Below are 24,456 nucleotides of genomic sequence, written 5' to 3' on the forward strand. Positions count from 1 at the left end.
GCCTTTAATAGTTTTTGTCATGTATTGTTGGTTTGTGTCTTTGTCACAGTCGGTCTTGTCCTGTGTTTAATGTTCCCTTAGGGAGCGTCTGGAAGCCGCTCCTTAAGGGAGGGGTTCTGTCATGATTCTGCCTTCGTGTACCAGTTCTTCTCTTGTCTTGAGGCAGGATCATGACAGACCCATGTTTTGTGTGTAAGCACATGGCCATTTGTTTGGCTGTGTGCTTGCGTTGTCTCGTCATGTAACCCCGCCCCCTTGTTATCTCATCTTGTTATCATTATTGTATCATCGCCGTCACCTGTTTCCCTCATTAGTTTCTCCCTATTTAATCCCCTTGTGTTTGCTGTCTTGTGCCGGTTCATTGTGATTCTCAGTGTGTGTAAACCTTCCTGTGAGTACCCTGTGAAGAACTCTGTCTTGTAAAGTCCTGATCTTGTAGCTGTTGTTAGTTTATTGTCTAGTTATCTGTTTAATCTTAGTCTAGTGTAGTTTGTCTTTGTTTTTGCCCACCAGCCTTGTTTTGCCCCATCGTGGGTTTTGTTTTCCCTGTTTTGTCTTAATAAATCTGTGTGTATTGTATACCGTCTGCGATTGGGTTCATCTCTCTGCAATCCCATAACAGTGGCCATCTTGCGTGCACTGAAGAAGATGTTAACAAACATCTCAGCACCACGTACAGTGACAGCGCAAGAGACAAAGATCTTGGGCCATGCAAAATGTTGATAACCCCGCCGGAACCCACCGTGGCATTTAACACCAGGGAGCCAGCTTTGAAGGAAGTTGAAGAAGTCGTCAAAGCTGCTAGAACCAGCTCAGCACCAGGCCCGAGTGGAGTGCCGTACGTCGTCTATAAGAGGTGCCCCAGACTCTTGAAGAGGTTATGGAAACTAATCAAGGTCAACTGGAGGAGGGGGAAGGTGGCGCAGCAGTGGAGACATGCAGAGGGCATCTGGATCCCGAAGGAGGAGAGCTCAAGTACCATCTAGCAGTTCAGAGTCATCTCGCTCCTCAGTGTCGAGGGAAAGATTTTCTTTAGTATTCTTGCCCGACGCCTGACGGAGTTCCTTCTGAGGAACACGTACATCGACACCTCTGTGCAGAAGGGCGGAGTCCCAAAGATGCCAGGATGCATCGAGCACACAGGAGTTGTCACCCAGCTGTTACGTGAGGCACGTGAAGGCAAAGGGGATCTGGCAGTCCTCTGGCTCGATCTCGCCAATGCCTACGGGTCAATCCCACATAGGCTGGTAGAAACCTCACTTGACCGACATCACGTTCCAGACAAGGTCAAGAACCTCATACTGGATTATTACAATCCCTTCAGTTTGAGAGTCACCTCTGAAGCGGAAACAGCTGCGTTTCATCGGCTTGAGAAGGGCATTATCACGGGATGCACTATTTCCGTGATATTGTTTGCCTTGGCAATGAATATGCTGGTTAAGTCAGCAGAGGTGGAGTGCAGAGGCCCACTCACCAAGTCAGGTATACGGCAGCCCCCTATTAGAGCATTTATGGACGATTTGACGGTGACAACAACATCGGTTCCGGGGTGCAGATGGATCCTCCAAGGGCTCGAGCGTCTCATCAACTGGGCCCGGATGGAATTTAAGCCAGCCAAGTCCAGGTCCCTGGTGGTGAAGAAAGGGAAGGTTACAGACCAGTTCCGCTTCTCACTAGGAGACATCCAGATACTATCTGTCGGAGAAAAGCCAGTCAAGAGTCTGGGCAAGATCTACGACTGCACCCTAAAGGACACCGCATCACTCCAGACAACCACCAACCAGTTGGGAATCTGGTTGACGGCTGTGGACAAGTCAGGTCTGCCAGGTAAATATAAAGCCTGGATTTACCAGCACGGCATCCTGCCCCGACTCCTCTGGCCACTGCTGGTCTATGACGTGCCAATAACCACCGTTGAATGCTTTGAGAGGAAAGTCAGCTGTTCCCTGCGGAAGTGGTTAGGCCTACCACGAAGCCTCAGCGATATTGCCTTGTACGGGACGAAGAACAAACTAAAACTGCCCTTCAGCAGTCTGAAGGGAAGAGTTTATGGTTACCCGATCAAGAGAGGTGCTACTGTACAGAGACTCAAGTGACATCAAGGTATCTTCGGCAGGCAGGAAGTGGAAGGCCCAAGAGGCAGTGGACCAGGCAGTGGACCAGGCTGAGTCACGGCTGCGACACAGTGAGCTGGTGGTGGCAGTGGCATCTGAACGGGCAGGACTCGGGAGCAATCCAAGACCTCGCTTTAACAAGGCCCAGGGAAAGGAAAGGCGACAGCTGATCCAAGATGAGGTCCGAGCTGGGGTGGAAGAAGCCCGCTGCAGTAGGATAGTAGGGATGTGGCAGCAGGAGGCATGGACCCGATGGGAGCAGGTGGCAGACCGAAAGATATCGTGGACAGAATTGTGGAAGTCTGAGCCACACCGGATAAAATTCCTGGTTCAGTCTGTCTATGATGTCCTCCCCAGTCCATCCAGTCTTTTCCGCTGGGGCCTGGCAGATACACCACTGTGCCCACTCTGCCAGAGAGGAGGTTCATTGGAGCACATCTTGAGCAGCTGCCCAAAAGCACTGGGAGATGGGCGCTACCGTTGGCGCCACGACCAAGTGCTGAGGGTCATTGCTGAGGTCATCAGTACTGGGATCGCCTGCAGTAAACACCAGCAACCAGCAAGACAGAACATCGCCTTTGTTAAAGCCGGGGAGAAGCCACATCAGCGCTGGAAGGAATCAGGGGGGCTGCTCGCAACAGCAAAGGACTGGCAGCTGAAGGTCGACCTAGGGAGACAGCTCAAATTCCCAGGAAACATCGTGGTGACCACGCTCAGGCCAGACATTGTCCTGGTGTCAGAAAAAACAAGGCAAGTGGTCCTGCTGGAGTTGACTGTTCCCTGGGAAGACCGGATGGAGGAGGCATTTGAGAGGAAGAGGGCCAAGTACGAGGAGCTAGCAGGCGAATGCCGAAGCAGGGGGTGGAGGACCCGATGCAATCCTATCGAGGTTGGGTGCAGAGGATTCGTCGGCCAGTCACTCATCAGGGCTCTCAAGATGCTTGGAGTGAAGGGACTGCACATCAGGAAAGCCACCAAGAATATCACGGATGCCGCTGAAAAGGCGTCAAGATGGCTTTGGATCAAGCGGGGTGATCCGTGGATCGGACAAGCTACTCAGACACAAGCCAGGGTCTGATCAACCCTGGCTGGGTCGCCTGGGCGAGGGTGTATGATGTTGTGAGACCCGAAACACCCAATGAACCCAGGATACATCACTGATGATGTGTCTGAGTTGCACCAGAGGTGTATTTCAAGAACTCCTCTGGTCAACGAACGAACATGGTGTGATTATGAGTCAGGCTGCATCACAAGTCAGATTGTGGATTGGTGTAATTCAGAATATTTCATCTGGTTCCATCAACTTGAAGATCAGGATACAACACGCCGGCTTGGAGTTGAAGCTGGCTGTAGGGGTCTGTGAAAAGGACTTGTCTGGTTCTTGTGGCCTTTGCTGTGGATCTGTGCCTATAGCAGTTAACAAGGTCCTCACAGGGGATCCGTCTCTAGGGCTTGTCTAATTGACATGGTCTCAGCTGACATTTAGGGTTGCGTTTTGGTCTTGCCTAGGTGCAGGTCCACCATCTGATCTGGATTCGGACCAGATCCGGCTGAAAATGGTAACTTCAGGATAATGAAACAGACAGATTGTTAGCGAAGAAATAAACATTACTGTACCTTATCTGGGCCACTAGTGCGTCACATACTGCATTTCATAACTTAATCTTAGAACATTTGTTTTCCATTTGAATCGGTTAATTTAAAAATAGAGATTTTGAGCTTTCGATAGATGTATTTCTCATGTCTGTGAGGAAAGTTCTCGCTGAGTTTTGGTTTATTTTTTTAAGCGATCAAGTTCACAGAGACTGAGACGTCAGAAAGTGCATACTGATTGTTTCCTTTATTTTACAAAAGCACAACGTTTAGTTATTGTGAGTGCACAAAAATAACATTTGTCAGTTTCGAATGACGTATTAGGCTACTCTTGATGCAAGACCAAAAATGACGGAGTATTTTAAGTTAAATGCAAGTGATCGCGCCGGCGCCTACACGTCATGCAGTAAAGCATGCTAATAGCTTCCACACTCCACACAAACACATGGATATGTGCCTAATAATAGGTTAGCGCACATTAATCTAGGTTAATGTGAACTTGAGCAGTTGAGTAAAGTTGGCAATAAATTCAGATTCCTCAACTTCCCAGGTCAATAACCCATGAGCTAAACGTTGTTACTACACAAATAACACCTCTTTTTAATCGTAGTAATGCACTGTAAAATCTGATTAGTTCAGCTTACTCAAAAAAAGCATGCAAACCGATTGCACTTAAAAAACTAAGTAACGTGAAATAGGAATAGTATGTAGTATTAACAAGTGCATGTCTAGTAGTGTACACTTACAAGAGAGTTCCAGTAACTTGTATAGTATACTTGATCATTTACTTTAGATGTACTCATTTATGCTAGTTGTGTTAACTCTGATGTTTTCTGTATACAACTTGGAATTACTGAGTTTACTTTACTTCAAAAGCAATCCAGTTTACTTGTTAAAACCATGCAAACCGATTGCACTTAAAAGAGCAAGTAAGCTTTACTCCAAATAACTTAAGTGCTATCAATCATCTATTATATATCATTGAGAAAACTTTCACAATTTTACAAATATAACATTTACAACTGGACAAATACATTTAAGGCAATGATACAGTTCAAAGGTAAATTTATTGTATTTGTTTTCTTAACAACTGACACAGGGGTTGTCCACACAAGTTTGCAGTGGGGTATACAATTTATGTAAATAGTCACTTTAGGTTTTTACATTTTTTTGAAAACAAAAAAACGGAAACACTTTATAATAAGGTTTATTAACATTAGGTAGTGTATTAACTAACATGAACTAACCATGAGAAATACATTTTTTACAGTATTTATTAATCTTTGTTAATGTTAGTTAATAAAAATACAGCTATTCATTGTTAATGTTAGTCTACAGTGCATTAACTAATGTTAACAAATACAACCTTTGATTTTAATAACGTATTAGTAAATGTATTTCATCATTTAAGCCTAAACGATGAAAAAGCAATGTCTCTGACACACATGTACATTAGAAATGAATACGCTGACAGATTCTTAAAGGGTTAGTTCACCCCAAAATTTTAATTCTGTCAGTAATTACTCTCCCTCATGTTGTTCCAACCCCGTAAGACTTTCGTTCATCTTAGGAACACAAATGAAGATATTTTTGATGAAATCTGAGAGGTTTCTGTCCCTCCATAGACTGCAATGTCATTGCAACTTTCAAGGCCCAGAAAGGTAGTAAAGACATAGTTAAAATAGTATAGTAATTTTTGTGTGTAAATCACAAATACTGTCAAAAAGCATCACATACTTCATCTCTGCATAAGCTGCAGATTACATTTAACTGTAGATGTGCGCCATTTCACCAGATTTGGAACCTTAATAATTTATAAACCAATGCCAACAGAGGAGAATGCATCAGTGAAAATGGTAACATAGAAAACCATAATTCTTACATTTGGGACAAATAAATCGCTTTTCAGGCATTCCAGGAACTGTTATGGTACCTGATAGTTTTATGCGCAAAAAAAAACAAACAGGCCAAACCATATTCTTCAAGCTCTAATTATCTCAATTATTTGGTAACGTTCAAAAAAGTAAAATCAGTAAAAATTAGCGACAGACGGTAAAAAAAAACAAAAACATTCACACAAAAGTCGCATGCTTGATTACTCACCTTATTATTATTCCAAAAACGTAGCGAAGCTCCAGATAAAAATGTAGGTAGTCTGTCAAAGTCTTTCCACATCTGCAAAATTGGCGCCGAAAATGAAATACGCACAGAATCTATTGCGCATGCTCTCACAAGTGCCGCTTCTTCTTCTTTGTTTTTTTCTGCACATTAGGCATGCTTTAATTCACTGCTGCCTCTCACTGGTTTAGTAACGTCATTGCATCCTTTATTGCTACTTGCTTATTTCAAGTAAGCGTCACTCAAACGATTGAGTAACTTGTTATTTTCACCCTGCAATTGACTGTAACTCAACAAAACCTAGTAAGAAGTATGTATTTTGTATTACTGAGTAAAGTTTACTAAGTATATGTGAGTCAGGAAAGCTATTGGATTTTACAGTGTGTAGACAAGCAGCTACAGCCTAATTTTCCTCAAAACGAGCTTTCCCTCGCAGTGGACAAAAAACATTTATCTCTATGTGCAGGCGGCTGAGAGACAGATCCGAAGGGACCGTCTGCAAAGTGCAAAACCCGAAAAGCGTTACTACGAAAACAGTTAATAACTTCACTGTTGTCACAGTGTCTGGTTTGTGTTCCCTGGTTACCACTAGATGTCCTCCTTCCCCACGGTGTCTGTCACATTCTGAACTACATTCCCCACGATCCTTGTTTCCTCATTGCACTCAGCTGTCCCTTGTCACTAATCATTGAACTCAGCCTATTCCCCATTAGCATTGTCATTTCCCTGTGTATATAAGCCTGTCTGTTTTAGTGTTTGTCATGGAGTCGTTATTATATGTCACAACACTTCTGTTCTGCGTTTCTGGTCTGTTCTTGTTTGTTTCTTTTGTATTTGGACTGCTATGATGGATTTTGACCCTTGCATGGACAACTATGAGTTGGATTGCCCTGATATTAAAAATACTGTTCATGGATCTCTCTGTTTCCCGAGTGTGTTCCGTGACAACTGTCACACACTATAGTGTCATCAAATTCAGATCACACCTCACTGCTGTCCTGATGGTTATACTACAACACTTATTTTGGGAAAAAAATATTTTAAATTGTATATACAATTGTAAATTTATATTTTTTATGATTTTTATGAAACATATTCAATAACTTCACTGTAATTCACTGTATTGTTGCCAAATTCAGTTCACACATCACTGCTGTCCTGTTGGTAATACTACAACATGTAGTTTGAGAAATTGTTTTATTATGAAAAATAACAAATATGAAAAATAAAAGATTAACAAAGATTTCACTGTGATATAAACTTCACTAAACCTCACTTTGCAATACCATCAACTTTTTTCCCCACACATGTAATCTTGCTCGTTATAGTACAACCTTTGCATAATCCTGGGACATTTTCTTTAGAGCCAAATATAGTCAATGACAAGAGATATTGTCAAACTCTCCTGCCTCTTAACTTGCTTTTGCACATACCACAATACCAAGGGATATCTTTGCTTGGTATTTGTGCTGCTGTCATTCCAAGACATCGTATGTGAAACCATCTCGCACAAGTTCCACACTGAATCTATAAGGCGATCTATATGTCAATTATATGAAGAAAATGTTCGCTTTAGGAATCCTATAATGCAAAAAAGTGTTACAATAATTAATGATTATAAAATAATCCATGGAATTTCACTCCAGATGTTTTACATATTATCCACTACATTATCTACTGTACAGTTTAAAACAATTAAAGTATACATTTTAATTTGTCCCTCAAGGCTCAATTCTTGAGTCCCTCAAGGCTCAATTCTTGCACCACTCCTGTTCAACCTGTATATGCTCCCAATGAGCCAAATAATGAGAAAGAACCAAATTGCTTACCACAGCTATGCAGACGACACACAGATCTACTTAGCCCTATCGCCTAATGACTACAGCCCCATTGATTCCCTGTGCCAATGCATTGATGAAGTCAACAGTTGGATGTGTCAAAACTTTCTTCAGTTAAACAAAGACAAAACTGAAGTCATTGCGTTTGGAAACAAAGATGAAGTTCTCAAGGTGAATGCATACCTTCACTCTAGGGGTCAAACAACTAAACATCAAGTCAGGAATCTTGGTGTGACACTAGAGTCAGACCTTAGTTTCAGTAGTCATGTCAAAGCAATAACTAAATCAGCATACTATCATCTGAAAAATATTGCAAGAATAAGATGCTTTCTTTCCAGACAAGACTTAGAGAAACTTGTGCATGCTTTCATCACCAGCAGGGTGGATTATTGTAATGGACTCCTCACTGGCCTTCCCAAAAAGACCATAAGACAGTGTCAGCTCATACAGAACGCTGCCGCCAGGATTCTGAGCAGAAAATATGAACATTTCACACCAGTCCTCAGGTCTTTACACTGGCTCCCAGTTAAATTTAGGATTGATTTTAAAGTATTATTACTGGTATATAAATAATTCAATGGCCTAGGACCTCAATATATTGCAGATATGCTCACTGAATATAAACCCAACAGATCACTCAGATCATTAGGATCATATCAGCTAGAAATACCAAGGGTTCACTCTAAGCATGGCGAGTCTGCTTTTAGCTATTATGCCAGCCGCAGCTGGAACCAGCTTCCAGAGGAGACTCCTACAGTAGTCACATTCAAATCCAGACTCAAAACACATCTGTTTAGCTATGCATTTACTGAATGAGCACTGTGCCGCTGTTCGTCCGACTGTTTGTACTGTACTGTATTTTATTTTATTTTTCTAAACCGTTTTAATTATTCATATTTCTTTTTATTATTTTAATTTCTTCTATGTAAAGCACTTTGAATTGCCATTGTGTATGAAATGTGCTATATAAATAAACTTGCCTTGCCTTGCCTAAATCTCACCCAAACAGCATCCACAGTTTTTGGCAGGTCTTTATTTCCACAGAAGGAACAGAAGTCTATGTTTGGAACTGAAATAAATGTTATATATACACACATGAACTGTTAAGTTTGTAATAAGTTTACATAAATGTAATATATACTGTTACGAACCGTACACTGTTTTTCTTCTTGTGTATGCTCTTTTGTTTTTCTATTGTTTGTCATTTTTTTTAGCACTTCTAGGTACCGCCTACTTTCGGAATGCTATTGGTGGATGTGCCTGTCAATCTTCGTTGGTCGACTGTGACGTTGCGGGATCTCCGCCAGACACCATTGGCTCCGACGCGTTTAAAACGGAAGCGGCAGCTGGAAGAGTTGGCGGCTGTTTTGACTTGGCGTGTCACTGTTTGTGTTGCTTGTCTGTGTTATGCTACTACTTTAAACGCTTAAGAGATTTCCATGAGAGTGATGGAATGAGCTGTGTAATGGTTGTCATTAGTGACATTTGTGTTATTGTTGAACGAGTGCCTTTGACACTTCTGGCTGCTGAAACTTCACTTAAACTAACTGCTGTCTTTCAGACGACGGAGATGTGGAACAAGCTTAGTAAGTCACGTGACATACATACCTTGCACGTAGGAGTTTCTATGTATTAGATACACTAGTTTAGTGAAGTGCGCTAAATATGTACTTTTGTGTTTATTAGTTAGAGTAAGTTCAGGGCGCATTTGCGCTGAAGATTTTTCTTTTCATATTTTTGTTTTCTTATTTAGAGGACCGGGAGGAGACAGTTGGGGTTCTTTTTGTTATATTTATTTCTTTGATTTGTTAGCGCTACTTTTAGTTCCCTCTCTCGTTTGTCTTGGTTATATATATATTTCTTATTTGTCTCTTAATTGTTTGTAAATGTTTATGGTCTTGGGAGCAATAAATCTTTTGCGGTGATAATTTGATGGTCTTGTGTTTCTCTTGCCACACACTTAAGCCTTTTCTATTGGTCATCTCAATGTTACTTCTTTTAAAACTCCTAGACAATAACTTTCCATCAAAGGTCGTAACAATACAATGATACCTGATCCTTTTAGAATGTCTTCAGCCTTGTCTCTTCTTAGATTTTGAAGAGCTTGCTTTGATGAGTCAATCTCAAACATCTGTGGAATGTTTGGAAACTCCATCACTGTCATCTTGGCCATCTGTACGGATGGCATAAGAACATGTATTGTGTCTTATACAGTAAAAATAGTAGTAGGCCCCTTCTGTCTCAAAAGACAATGGCTGCACCTTCTTTATCTTTTTCAGTCAATTTTGTTGTTGGCAACATCTGGAGTGGCTCAGTAGTCCTATCCGTTCATGGCAGTCTCTGCCGCAATTTAGGCAGACAAAGCTGGATGGCGGGTTGGAGTGGCTTGGTTTCCTCTCCTTCCTGCGACTTCTTTTGTCCTTCAACTGCTGGAGTCTCTTCACTTCTCCCCTTTGGATTCCATCACTTACTGTGGTTCTCCATGCGCTGCGATTTTCTGCAAGTGACTCCCAGGTATCTGGGTTTATACCAGTGGTTTTCAAATCACGCTTGAAAACATCCTTGTAACGCAGTGCTGGTCGGCCTAGAGGACGGTGTCCTGTAGCTATTTCGCCATACAGTATATCCTTGGGAATACGGCCGTCCTTCATACGGCGCACATGACCTATCGATCGGAGCCGGCATTGAGTTAGCAAAAGGTGCATGCTGTGGGAATTTGTCTGTTCCAGTAAAAATACAGTGCGTGTTATCACATCAAATGTGTGTTATTGGAGAGTAATTATTTATAATTACTATAATTATTTTAATTATTACTTCATGCATAAAAGTACATTGAAAATTAACCCATGACTTATTATCATTTGGTTCTTTTAACATTGTAAAGGACTCACATACTGTCAATTTTTGCTAGTTTTGGCCTCCATACACATAACTGTTTTCACATAAATTGGTAAGACACACTGATAGCACTATAAAATAAATACATTATTTGCGATAATATATAAAATATTTAATAATAATAATGCAAAATATATGTATTTGTAGTTGTATTTACTTGACTATATTCATATAAATATTTATAGCATTGTAAGGCTGATGGGCTTTAAATACACAAACCATGAACCGTGCAGAAATGCTGTTAATAATAATAATTTTGAAAGACGGATGAGACATAGCCACAAATTATTACATGATGACCTATATACTCACCACAAACTTCCAGTGTACTTTTGCTGTATTGACAATGGCTCCATCATAGTCATCAAATGTGACCTGATACAATGTGTGAAAATGAAAAAAAAGAACAACTGCATTTTGTATACAGAAACAATAGAGACATGCTTGCAGTGAGTTGGGAATTCCTGTCAATTGTTTGTTGTTGTTATAGATATTTAATATCAAATGCAATTAATCACGATTCATCCTTTGACAGCGCAAAAAAAACAAAAACATATTAAATTATTACAGAGGTTCTTACATTTCTTTACCCTTGCCTGGCCATTTCTTCTCTTGATTTGTGTTAAATGACATCTATGGTGTAGTGATTCAGGTGGTATAGCCGGCCAGCAATATTTGTTGAATTGAGGATGGCTCCAATGTAACATTCAATTGCCTAAAAATATTGTACAGAAAATTAATGATTCAAAATCGCATGAAACAAATAGGCTCCAGTTAAGTAGCCTGAGTCTGACTACTTGGATATAATTTTATGTAGCTGAACCCATGATGTTTTCTTATAAAAAATAAAAAAAGAATAAAAAAAAGGAATGCATCAACAAATAGATTAATCATAAAGTGGTACAACAGTTTTAATGAGAAACTTGCCTCGCCTACAATGAGTTCATCCGGCCTCAAAGTCTGGAACTCTTTGTGCCGCGGGGTGAAATTCAGGCTCTGTTCATGCTTTACAACAGCAACTACAATTTCAGTTCGTTTGCATTTCCAAAGGGCATCAACCTACAAGGATATGAAGATATGAGAGTATTTGAATGTTTTAATAAGCTACTCTGACAGCACATTCTACTGTCCTTGTGCAGACAGCTGTCATTAAACTAACCCATTTAATTTGGTGTATGAATATGAATTAATATTTTTCAAATTTTTAACTTTGTGTATTTTTTTTAGAAGATAAGATAAAAAATAATATTTGTATAGCTCCTTATAGTGCTATAGGTGGCTTCAGGCTCTACAAATTACAATGAGCTGATTTTAGTAATTTGAATGATCATACCTCTGTGGTAGTCTCCGAAATTACGAATACTCCGAATACTACTGTTATTGAAATTTTTTCTTTTTTTCTTTGGTTGCCTTTGTTTTCTTTGGAATTTGAACAGTGAGTGGAGGAGTGTAACATTTGGAGTTGACAGTTTGAGGCTTTGAACCATCTCTCTTTGCCCAACCTTCCTGAGATTGAGTTATGTCTTTTCTTGAGATGGGTCTAAGTAGCAAATGTTCAGAGAAGTTATGAGCCATTATGTGTTCTCTGTACCTCCCCTGTAAAGAGCCATACCTTTTTCTGACAAATGCTCCTGGTCTCAATCGCCTTTGTTTTTCCAGAATTGAGTGTTTCACAATTCCGAACCATCGCTCAACATGGCAATTTGTGTCCCTTGTTTTACTTGGCATGGAGCTGTCATCTTCTTTGTCATCTGCATACCTTTTCAAACCTGGCAAATGCAAATGTTGCAAAATCCTTCAAACCTTTTTCTGCCGTTTTTCTCCCAAATGACTGAGAGACAGCTTTGAGCACATGTGCAGAACATATGAGGTTTTATTAACAAAGTTCGGGAGGAGCACGTTCAGATAATTAACACAAGTGCGGGCGGTCACTCTTTAAAAGATGGCGCCTGTGTGTATGGCTGGCCGTCTGCGGCTCCCGGTTATGTGGTTGTTTATCTTAATTTTATCGACTATTTTAAATACTACAAACTCTCTATTAGTGTACGATCGCCAAACACTTTTTACCATCAGGTCGAGTTTGGAGAATATGCCGATTTACTTTGTGAGCCGGGGAGGAACAAATAATTCTTCTTCTCCACCGTTCCTGAGTGAATTACCTGCTTATCTCCGCCGAACCCCATGGTTTCCTGTGAGAAAGAAGCGATTCAGACGCCGAGGGAAACGAGGTGGTCGGTTGGTGAAAATAAAGACTTTTCTGGCTTTGTTCTGAATGCTGATCCTCGCGGGATGTTTGGGGATTGTGACGCGGAATGTCGTCGCTACGCGCCTCGGCGCACTGTTGATCCTATGTAAAGGTGGTTGGTACCTGTGACCGACGTGTATCTTGATAAAAAGCCTAAGATTACAACTTATTGGCCATCCAGGTTTAAAAAAGGTGTGGATGTATCGTTCCATCGGTCTTTGGGCCTTAAATCCCCACTTACAACACATTGGGCTTCCGGTTTTAAAAGAGGTGTGGACGCTACTCTCCATCGGTCCTTGGTCTTCGAATCTCCGTCGCTGAAAGACTCTACTCCTGTGAGGATAGCTTTTCGTGAATGCTAGATCACTAGTCAACAAGTCCTTTATTCTGAATGACTTTTTTACTTACAAGGACCTGGACATGTTGTGTGTGACTGAGACCTGGGTCGGGGTTGGTGAGTCGAGTGTATTTTCTGAAGTTTTACCGTTGAATTGCACCTATTTTAACTCTCCACGCTTTATCAGACGTGGAGGTGGAGTAGCATCCATTTTTAAAGAACATTTAAACTGTAGGCGTCTGCCTGCTTTCTCCTACTCCAGCTTTGAACTTAATGTTTTTGAATTTGATCTGAGCCATCCGGTATTGTGCACTGTGGTTTATCGCCCACCTACATATAACAATGAGTTTATTGACGATTTCTCTGATTATTTAGCTGGTATCATGATCAAATATGACCGGGTTTTAATTGTGGGGGATTTTAACATCCATGTATGTTGTCCTGAAAAGCCTCTGGTCAAAGCTTTCTTAAATCTTGTGGAGTCTTTTAATCTAACTCAGTTTGTTGTTAGTCCCACTCATATACGTGGACATACATTAGATTTGGTTTTGACATATGGCTTGCCTATTAATAACATCGACGTCTGTGTTGCCACTTTCTCTGATCATTTGCCTGTCCTATTTGATATATGTATTTCTCGTGACTCTAAAGTGACTGCTCCAAAACTTCGTTGCCGGATGATAAATCCCTCAACTTCTCATTTATTTTCTGAGGCTTTTAATTTAATTGAGTTTGATCATTGGATGTCATCATGTGGGCTAACTACTGAAGAATTAACTTCATCGTTCTTTTCAACTTGCAATAGCATTTTGGATACTGTTGCCCCTTTCAGGACGGTTCGAGATAAATGTAGAGTTCAACCGTGGCTGAACACTATAACTAGAGCTATAAGGCTGGAATGCAGAAGGGCTGAACGCCGCTGGAAGAAGGATAAGTTGCAGATCTCACTTGATATCCTACGCTACAATTTGTCTAAATATCAAAAGTGTGTGAGACTGGAGAAATCAAAGTACTTATCGAATATAATTAGTAGTAACTCCCTTAAGCCAGCTGTACTGTTTAGTACCATTAATGCTGTTTTGAACACTCCCCAAGCTGCTTGTTTAGAACCTTCTGTCGAACTGTGTGAACAATTTCTAAAAAAAAATATTGACAAGACTGATGTTATTAGATCGAATATATCATCTTCTCTGACTTTCCAACCTATTACTTTTGAGCGCTTTGCTGTCTTAAATCAGTTCGAGCCGGTGTCCCTTGTCTCATTGAGGGAGACTTTTGCCAAAATGAAATTATCTACATGCCACATTGACATTGTTCCTCCACGACTCTTAAATGATGCATTTGATGCCATTAGCTCTTCGGTTCTTGCTATTATTAACAGTAGCCTGGTTACGGGAGTTGTACCCAAATCTTTTAAACATGCAGTGGTGGAACCGGTTATTAAGAAAATGAATCTGGATCCATCAGTCTTTGTTAATTTTAGACCCATCTCTAGACTTTCGTTCATGTCTAAATTACTCTGAAAGGTTGTATTTGAACAGTTGAATGTATTTTTATGTTTAAATGGTATCCACGAAGTGTTTCAGTCTGGTTTTAAGTCTTTGCATAGTACAGAAACTGCATTGTTGAGGGTTTCAAATGATTTGTTACTTACCACTGACACAGGGAATTGTGCGATTTTATTATTATTGGACCTTTCAGCTGCATTTGATACCTTAGACCATAGGACTTTAATTTCATGTTTAGAAGAATGTGTTGGTGTTGAGGGTATTGCGTTGTCATGGTTTAAGTCGTATTTGTCCGAAAGAACTTTTGCAGTTCGCTTTGGAGAATTTGTCTCCTCTACGGCTTCTCTTACATCTGGGGTCCCCCAGGGCTCCATTTTGGGGCCAATGTTGTTCGCCTTGTATTTACTGCCCCTGGGTCATATCTTTAGGAAATTTGGAATCTCGTTTCATGTTTATGCAGATGACACCCAAATTTATCTGCCTTTGAAAAGAAAAGACACTTGCACCTTAGCGCCTTTACTCCAGTGTCTCGAGGAAATTAAAGCTTGGATGGCACAGAACTTTTTATGTTTTAATGAAAACAAAACAGAGGTTATGCTTTTTACTCCCGGTGGTACTTATGAATCTCTAAATTTTGATCTTGGTGAGTTGAATCCACTAGTGAAACCTTGGGCCCTATTTTAACGATCTGAATCGCAAGTGTCAAGCGCAAAGCGCAAGTAACTTTGTGGGCGGGTCTTGGGCGCTGTTGCTATTTTCCCGGCGGGATAAATGACTGTTGCGCCAGGCGCAAATCTAAAATGGGTTGGTCTGAAGTAGCTTCATTATTCATAGGTGTGGTTTGGGCGTAACGTGAAATAAACCAATCAGAGCGTCATCTCACATTCCCTTTAAGAGCAGACGTGCTTTTTCCATAGCGGATTGCTATTGTAACGGTGGATTTGCCAGGCGCGCGCCAGAAGCGGTTCACAGCCAAGGAGAGCAACGCTCTCGTCACGGCCGTAAAAGAGAGAAGTTACATTGAAATGGAGAAACCCACCCAAATTAACTTCAGTTAAACAGGCGTATGATAATTTGGGTAAATGTGTAAGCTAGATGTATGCTTTTATAATAATTTGTCTATATATCTATCTATCTATCTATCTATCGTAATAATGTATGATTTGCAAAAATGAAAACTGCTGCTTCTGTGTAGATGAGAGAATCAAAGTGTATGCGCGTTGTGCACACGCTGATTATGGCCAAGCATGCGCCCTTAAAATAGCATATGAATAACATGCGCAACGCGCCACTGACTTTAAACTATTCCTGGTTAGTGGCGCAATTGTTTTCTAAACCTGCAAAATAGCATGAAGGAACGTTTGCGCCGGAACACGCCTCCTTTTTTGCGCTGAACCGCCCAGGGAGCGCAAGTTCATTCCCTAGTTTAGCGACGTGCTTCTGTGGAGGGAAAAACGCGCTTTGCGCGGGTGCAAAATAGGAATGATACATGCGTCAGTGTACAAAGTCAATTGCGCTGGGTGCAAGATAGGGCCCCTTATGTCAAAAATCTAGGGTTCACTATGGATTGTGATTTTAAATTGGATAAACAGATTAACTTGGTAGTTAAATCGAGCTTTTTCCAATTGAGACAACTCGCCAAGGTGAAATCATTTCTGTCTTCTAGAGACTTTGAAAGACTTCTCCACATTTTTATTTCATCGCGTCTAGATTATTGGAATGGCCTCTATATAGGCATTAGTCAGGCCTCTCTCTCTAGACTGCAGAGGGTTCAGAATGCTGCAGCTCGCTTGTTGACAGGGACACGAAAGCGCAAACATATTACACCTGTTCTTTCATCTCTTCACTGGTTGCCAATCTATTTTAGAATTAACTTCAAAATTTTGATGTTTGTTTTTAAATCGCTTCATGGCCTTGCTCCTAAGTATATGTCAGAACTGATTAGGCAATACGCTCCGTCTAGAGCGCTTAGGTCTGCTGACCATTTGCTTTTGGTTGTCCCTCGGGTGAAATTAAAAAGCAGAGGTGAAAGAGCATTTGCAGTAGCAGGACCGAAGCTCTGGAATAGTTTGCCCCTGCACATCAGACAGGCTCAAACCCTTGCTATTTTTAAATCGAATCTCAAAACTCACTACTACAGTTTCGCATTTGACGCTATGTGAGAGTTTTGTTTTGTTTTGTTTTGTTTTGTTTTGTTTTATTTCTTTTATTTTAAGTCATGTTGGTTGTTTGCATTATTGAAAAAGGATATGTGTGTACAGCACTTTTTTAAACACCTGTTGTTTTTAAAAAGTGCTATATAAATAAACTTTGACTTTGACTTTGACAAGTGGAGAGCACTCAGCAATCAATGGTAAGAGGTATATATACACTCAGCAGTCTCACCTCATTCCATTGACCGTTTTGCAGCATCCCCCCACCACCCCTTCTCCACACTTCTAGTCCTAAAACATTTACATACGGGGGGAGTACTCTGGGTTCGGGCCGAACTCCGAGCTCGGAGCCCTCCCTCCGGACAGCACGCCAAATACGCATTAAACTTTACCCCCTCAAATTGTATGTAAGTGTGAACTCGTGAAATATGTAGCACTGTAAATGCTCTGATATCCTTCCATGTCTTCAGTTTTGAACAAATGTCAAAAGCCCTGTCCAAGTAGCTGACAAAGCTCTCCCTGTTGAATGCCAGAAGAACACTTTGGAGTAGTGCCCATCTATAGTCTGTTTCTATCTGATGAACTCTTAGTTTTGTATACACTGTAAAAAAAAATCCTAATTTTACAGAAAATAACTGTGATTTTTTTACTTTAATTTTAAATTGTACTCAAACCACTGTAAAATTACAAATAATATCTGTAAAATAAAAATTCAGCTGTTATTTTAGGTATTGTGACATTAATGGCAAATTACAGTAATTCACATTTTTTATACAGAAAATTGATTATTTTTCATACAGTATTTTTTTTCTGTTTTCTTAAATTACATAAAAATGCATGTAAAATTACAAATATAATCTGTAATTTAACAGAAACAAAACGGTTAAATGATAAAATGGTCAAATGACTGTCAGCTCCCCAAAAAAACTAAAACATCCTAAATTAAATAAACTGAAAAACACTGTTATTTTACAGGTATTTCCTGAATAATCATGATCATATACCTTCATTGTAAAAAAAAAATCGTAAAAAAAGGGTCAAATGACTGGCAGCTGCGGCTGCCAAACAAAAACCTTAAAATTAAAGTAAAATATGCTACCCTAAATGGTAACACTTTACAATAAGGTTCCATTAGTTAACATTAGTTAATGCATTAGTTAACATGTACTAACCATGAACGACACCTCTGTTCAGCATTAAAGGGATAGTTCGCCCAAAAATGATATTTAAGCCATGATTTACTCACCCTCAAGCCGTTCGAGATGCATATGTCAATCTTTTTTCAGACGAACACATTTTCTGTTATTTTAGAAAATGTCTTAGATCTTTCAGTGGTTATAATGTGAAGCAATGGGGTCCAGCTGCTTCAAGTCGCAAATTGTGCATGCATCCTTCACAAAAATAATCCATCCGGCTCCAGGGGGATAAACGAAGGCCTTCTGAGGGTAATCCGTGCAGTTTTGTCGTAAAAATATACATATTTAAAACTTTATAAACGAAAATAACTGGCTTCCGGTGGCGGTCGGCGCGCGTTCATGGAGATGGATGCTGGCGTATGACGTAACACGTAGCGCAGGAAGCGTTGTGACGTAGAACGAACGTAGAGTTTTGTTTTGCTCTGCTCTCTGGCTGCGCTGTCACGCTCGTTCTATGTCACGACACTTCCTGCGCTACGTCCTACGTCATACGCATGCATCCATCTCCATGAACGCGCGTCGACCGCTACCGGAAGCCAGTTATTTTCGTTTATAAAGTTTTAAATATGTATATTTTTACGACAAAACCGCACGGATTACCCTCAGAAGGCCTTCGTTTATCCCCCTGGAGCCGGATGGATTATTTTTGTGAAGGATGCATGCACATTTTGCGACTTGAAGCAGCTGGACCCCATTGCTTCACATTATAACCACACTATCACATTATGCATCTCGAACGGCTTGAGGGTGAGTAAATCATGGCTTAAATATCATTTTTGGGCGAACTATCCCTTTAATTCATATTTGTTAACGTTAACTCACACATGTACTAATGCATCAATTCACATTAATAGCACGGTTAGTTAACATTAGTTAATGCATTAGTTAACATGAACTAACCATGAACGACACCTCTGTTCAGCATTAGTTAATATTTGTTAATGTTAACTCACACATGTACTAATGCATCAATTCACATTAACAGCACGGTTAGTTAACATTAGTTAATGCATTCGTTAACATGAATTAACCATGAACAATGCCTGTAAATAGCCTTACTGGATAACACTATAATAACGTTCAGTTGTAAGTAATTTATAAGTGGTTAGTTAATGATGAACTAATCATTTACAAAACATGAATATGCGGTTCATAAATTAAAATTATGTTATTTTTTTGTATGTATGTAGCAATTAGAGGGTGCAGAAAGTGTTGTAAATGCCTTGTATACACGTACAGATAATTTGTAACAGGTAAGTAACAGTGTTCAACACAATGATGTGTAAATGCATGAATAAATCATTTACAACACTTTCTGCATCCCCTAATCTAAAGTGTAAACTATTCATCACTTGTAAATGTGTTACACATCATTTGTAGATTACCACTTCAAGAATCAATCAAGGCATAAGATCAACGAATCGTATCTACGAATGATGTGTAACACATTTACAAGTGATGAATAGTTTACACTTTAGATTAGGAGACGCAGAAAGTGTTGTAAATTATTTATTAATGCGTTTACACATCATTGTGTTGAACACTGTAGTGTGTAGTGTAGTGTGTAGTGTAGTGTAGTGTGTAGTGCAGTGTAAGTGCTGACTGGTGAGGGTATAGACAGCTGACTTCTCTGAAACACATGGAGTCTTTAACCACTGTGCACCTGATGTGAGCAAAACATACAAAAAATGTAACATCATTTATTAAACATTTATGAACTGCATATTCATGTTTTGTAAATTATTAGTTAATCATTAACTAATCAATTGTAAATGACTTATAACTGAATCTACAAAACATACATAAAATGTTAGTATATCACTTGCTAATCATTTATGAATGTTTTGTAAATGATTAGTTCATCATTAACTAACCACTTTTAAATGACTTACAACTGAACGTTATTATAAAGTGTTACCAGTTTTGGAAATGAAACGATCAAGAAAACAGTTGATCCAGGCTTGAATAGTAGAAATACAGTGAGGAAAATAAGTATTTGAACACCCTGCTATTTTGCAAGTTCTCCCACTTAGAAATCATGGAGGGGTCTGAAATTGTCATCGTAGGTGCATGTCCACTGTGAGAGACATAATCTAAAAAAAATAAAAAATCCAGAAATCACAATGTATGATTTTTTAACTATTTATTTGTATGATACAGCTGCAAATAAGTATTTGAACACCTGAGAAAATCAATGTTAATATTTGGTACAGTAGCCTTTGTTTGCAATTACAGAGGTCAAACGTTTCCTGTAGTTTTTCACCAGGTTTGCACACACTGCAGGAGGGATTTTGGCCCACTCCTCCACACAGATCTTCTCTAGATCAGTCAGGATTCTGGGCTGTCGCTGAGAAACATGGAGTTTGAGCTCCCTCCAAAGATTCTCTATTGGGTTTAGGTCTGGAGACTGGCTAGGCCACGCCAGAACCTTGATATGCTTCTTACAGAGCCACTCCTTGGTTATCCTGGCTGTGTGCTTCGGGTCATTGTCATGTTGGAAGACCCAGCCTCGACCCATCTTCAATGCTCTAACTGAGGGAAGGAGGTTGTTCCCCAAAATCTCGCAATACATGGCCCCGGTCATCCTCTCCTTAATACAGTGCAGTCGCCCTGTCCCATGTGCAGAAAAACACCCCCAAAGCATGATGCTACCACCCCCATGCTTCACAGTAGGGATGGTGTTCTTGGGATGGTACTCATCATTCTTCTTCCTCCAAACACGTTTAGTGGAATTATGACCAAAAAGTTCTATTTTGGTCTCATCTGACCACATGACTTTCTCCCATGACTCCTCTGGATCATCCAAATGGTCATTGGCAAACTTAAGACGGGCCTTGACATGTGCTGGTTTAAGCAGGGGAACCTTCCGTGCCATGCATGATTTCAAACCATGACGTCTTAGTGTATTACCAACAGTAACCTTGGAAACGGTGGTCCCAGCTCTTTTCAGGTCATTGACCAGCTCCTCCCGTGTAGTTCTGGGCTGATTTCTCACCTTTCTTAGGATCATTGAGACCCCACGAGGTGAGATCTTGCATGGAGCCCCAGTCTGAGGGAGATTGACAGTCATGTTTAGCTTCTTCCATTTTCTAATGATTGCTCCAACAGTGGACCTTTTTTCACCAAGCTGCTTGGCAATTTCCCCGTAGCCCTTTCCAGCCTTGTGGAGGTGTACAATTTTGTCTCTAGTGTCTTTGGACAGCTCTTTGGTCTTGGCCATGTTAGTAGTTGGATTCTTACTGATTGTATGGGGTGGACAGGTGTCTTTATGCAGCTAACGACCTCAAACAGGTGCATCTAATTTAGGATAATAAATGGAGTGGAGGTGAACATTTTAAAGGCAGACTAACAGGTCTTTGAGGGTCAGAATTCTAGCTGATAGACAGGTGTTCAAATACTTATTTGCAGCTGTATCATACAAATAAATAGTTAAAAAATCATATATTGTGATTTCTGGATATTTTTTTTTTAGATTATGTCTCTCACAGTGGACATGCACCTACGATGACAATTTCAGACCCCTCCATGATTTCCAAGTGGGAGAACTTGCAAAATAGCAGGGTGTTCAAATACTTATTTTCCTCACTGTAACTGAGAAAACGAAACGATTTTTACTTACAATTTTTAACTAAGTAAATCTTAAGTTTTTGTGAAAGTTTTGTGTTGTTTTAGTGTTAAATTCTCTCATTAAATACATAAAATGTGGTAAATCTGGTAAACCCACGTTTTAAACTGAACTAAGATAGATGTAACAGGCAGTGGTGATGTTGATATGGACTTTTTTTGTCATTTGGAGTGAAGTTAACATGTAACCTATAGTCACAAATGCAGGCATACAGAATATGACTTTTAACTGTTTTTTTTCTTCCCCAATTAAAGCCATCAAAATGGACAACAACATTCCTGACAGAATTAAAGATAAGCCTGCAGACATCCCCAAAAGAATGAAAATCGATTCAGAAAGTGACTCCACTGATTCTGACTCTTCTGAGTCTTCTGACTCAGAGTCATCTAGCTCAGACTCTTCAAGGGAGAAGAAGAAAAGAAAGAAGAAAAGAAAGAAGAAGGGAAAGAAAGCAAAGAAAAGAGCGAAAAAACAGGAAAAAAACAAGCAAATGAGTAAATTCTGTCAAAGGGGTAGGTTGTGCAAATTGAAATAATTTAATAAATGTTTTTTTTTAATATATCAGGAATGTAAAACTTGTTATCTGTGTTGTGTAGTTTACCATTAAACACATGAATGGAATGGCTTCTTAAAATGTGATCACTAGAAACATAACAATTGCCGAAATTTCTTCTTTTAAAAAAATCTTCATTTTTTTTTTTTTACTGTCTTAGTTACTGATCCATGGCAGGTGGTAAAGCGGTACAAATCAGTCCTGGAGATTTTCAAAAGAGGAAGCAACATGGCAGAAGCTTTCCGGAAGTATGGTGTGGACCGGAACACAATCGTGCAGAGTGCAGCTATTGCTGAACTGGCGATTGCAGCACCAGAGAAATATGCAGAGATCCATGACAAACAGGAAAAGGGAGAGAAATTATCAAACATAACCCAGAAATGTCAAGACGCAATCATGGCCGATGAGAACATTGCAAACATAATACAAACAATGAAAACGGATGGGAAGTTGCTTCCAATAAGAAAATAGTTCATTTTCATGTTATAAAAAGTCGCTAACAAAAAAAAGAACCATATACGTGTTTTCCATGTTTAATTACAGTAATATATTTTGCCTTGTTTAGGCCTGAATTGATAGTGCAGCACATTTTGTTTTGTCCTTAAAAATTTAGTTTTGTATGTTTTGTTCTGGCAAAGATTGCCAATGTTGACCAGTTCTGTAATGTAATAAAGAGGTCTTTTCTCAACATCCTGAAAATGTTAATGATGAATGGCTTTCACACATTTAAGGTCTGGTAAATTCAATATTGACTGTTTACGTACCTACAAATATTACTAACACATCAGTTAATGCTGAATAGTGTACACGATAAGGTTAAAAAATTCCATCAATAAATGCTTTATTAATGGTAAGTCATGTCAATAAAGAGTCTACAAATGTTAGTAATCCATAAGTTAATGTTGAAATAGTGTACAATTTACAATAAGGTTCATAAATTCCATCAATAAATGATTTATTAATTGTAAGTCATGTCAATAAAGAGTCTACAAATGTTAGTAATCCATAAGTTAATGTTGAAATAGTGTACACTTTACAATAAGGTTCATAAATTCCATCAATAAATGCTTTATTAATGGTAAGTCATGTCAATAAAGAGTCTACAAATGTTAGTAACACATCAGTTAAAGCTGTAGTCTACGATGTTGAAAATCGGTCGAGAAAGCCTGAGAAGGTTGGGAAGTTTTAAAAAACTCATCCCGCCCCTCCACACACACACCCCTCCCTCCACACACACACCCCTCCCCTCTGTGCTACCTGATTCCTCCCACCGGGAAACGACCTGAACAATGTCACTCAGTCAAGCTGTGATCACCGGTAGTAAACAGCGCATCTTGTTCAAATTCCGATCGGCTCGAACAGAAACCCGCTAGGCCTAATGAAATATATTCAAGCACTTCAAGAAATATAATTACTTTGACCCGTGATAGGCGATGCTAAACGGCTAACATTCCAATGCCGACCGGCAGCATGAGCATGTTGTCAGACTGATAAATAGCTATTTATGTAACACCTCACACAATAAAAGTATAAATAAATGCTTACCTGCTCAACAAAAAGTCAGCCGTGTCAGCGTCGGTTTTCAGTCCCAAATCTTCACTGCTGAGCTGATGCTACTTTGCTAGCTACCATAGACTGTCAGCTGCTTGCCCGTGAAATTTCATGTCGCAGGAGGGGGGCGGGGTGGGGTGGAGACGCGAGCGCCACGTGGAGTTTCAAGTGGAGCGGGGGATTGGATGAGAGCAGTTGACCAATGTAAGCTGTCCGGCCGGACAGCTTACATTGGTCAACTTCTCTGCAGCTGTACACCCAATAGAGTGAATGGATTTTTTTCATTCTTTTTTCTCTTCATATTGTTAGGATTGTACTGTAGAACCATAACCAGCATCTAAACGAGGTTATTAATAATGAACAATCTTTGAAATCGTAGACCATAGCTTTAATGTTGAAATAGTGTACACTTTACAATAAGGTTCACTCAATCCATTAATAAATACTTATTTGAATGCAAGTAATGATAGTAAAGTGCGTATAAACATCAACAACATATTTTTCCGCTGTAGAATTATGTTTACCAACAAATCAATGCCTTATATATATATATATAAAAGAGTGTTGATAAGGTACACAACAGTATTTTTACATTTAGGGTAACATGGTGAGTTAGAAATGTTCATACATAGTGTGTGTCAACTGCTACGTAAACTAATGTAAATATGTAGAGTTTAACCCCTACAAAACAGTAAAGCTATTTACAGGCATTGTTCATGGTTAATTC

The sequence above is a fragment of the Abramis brama genome, assembly GCF_963993115.1.
Source record: "Abramis brama genome assembly, chromosome: 10".
Classification (NCBI taxonomy): Eukaryota; Metazoa; Chordata; class Actinopteri; order Cypriniformes; family Leuciscidae; genus Abramis; species Abramis brama.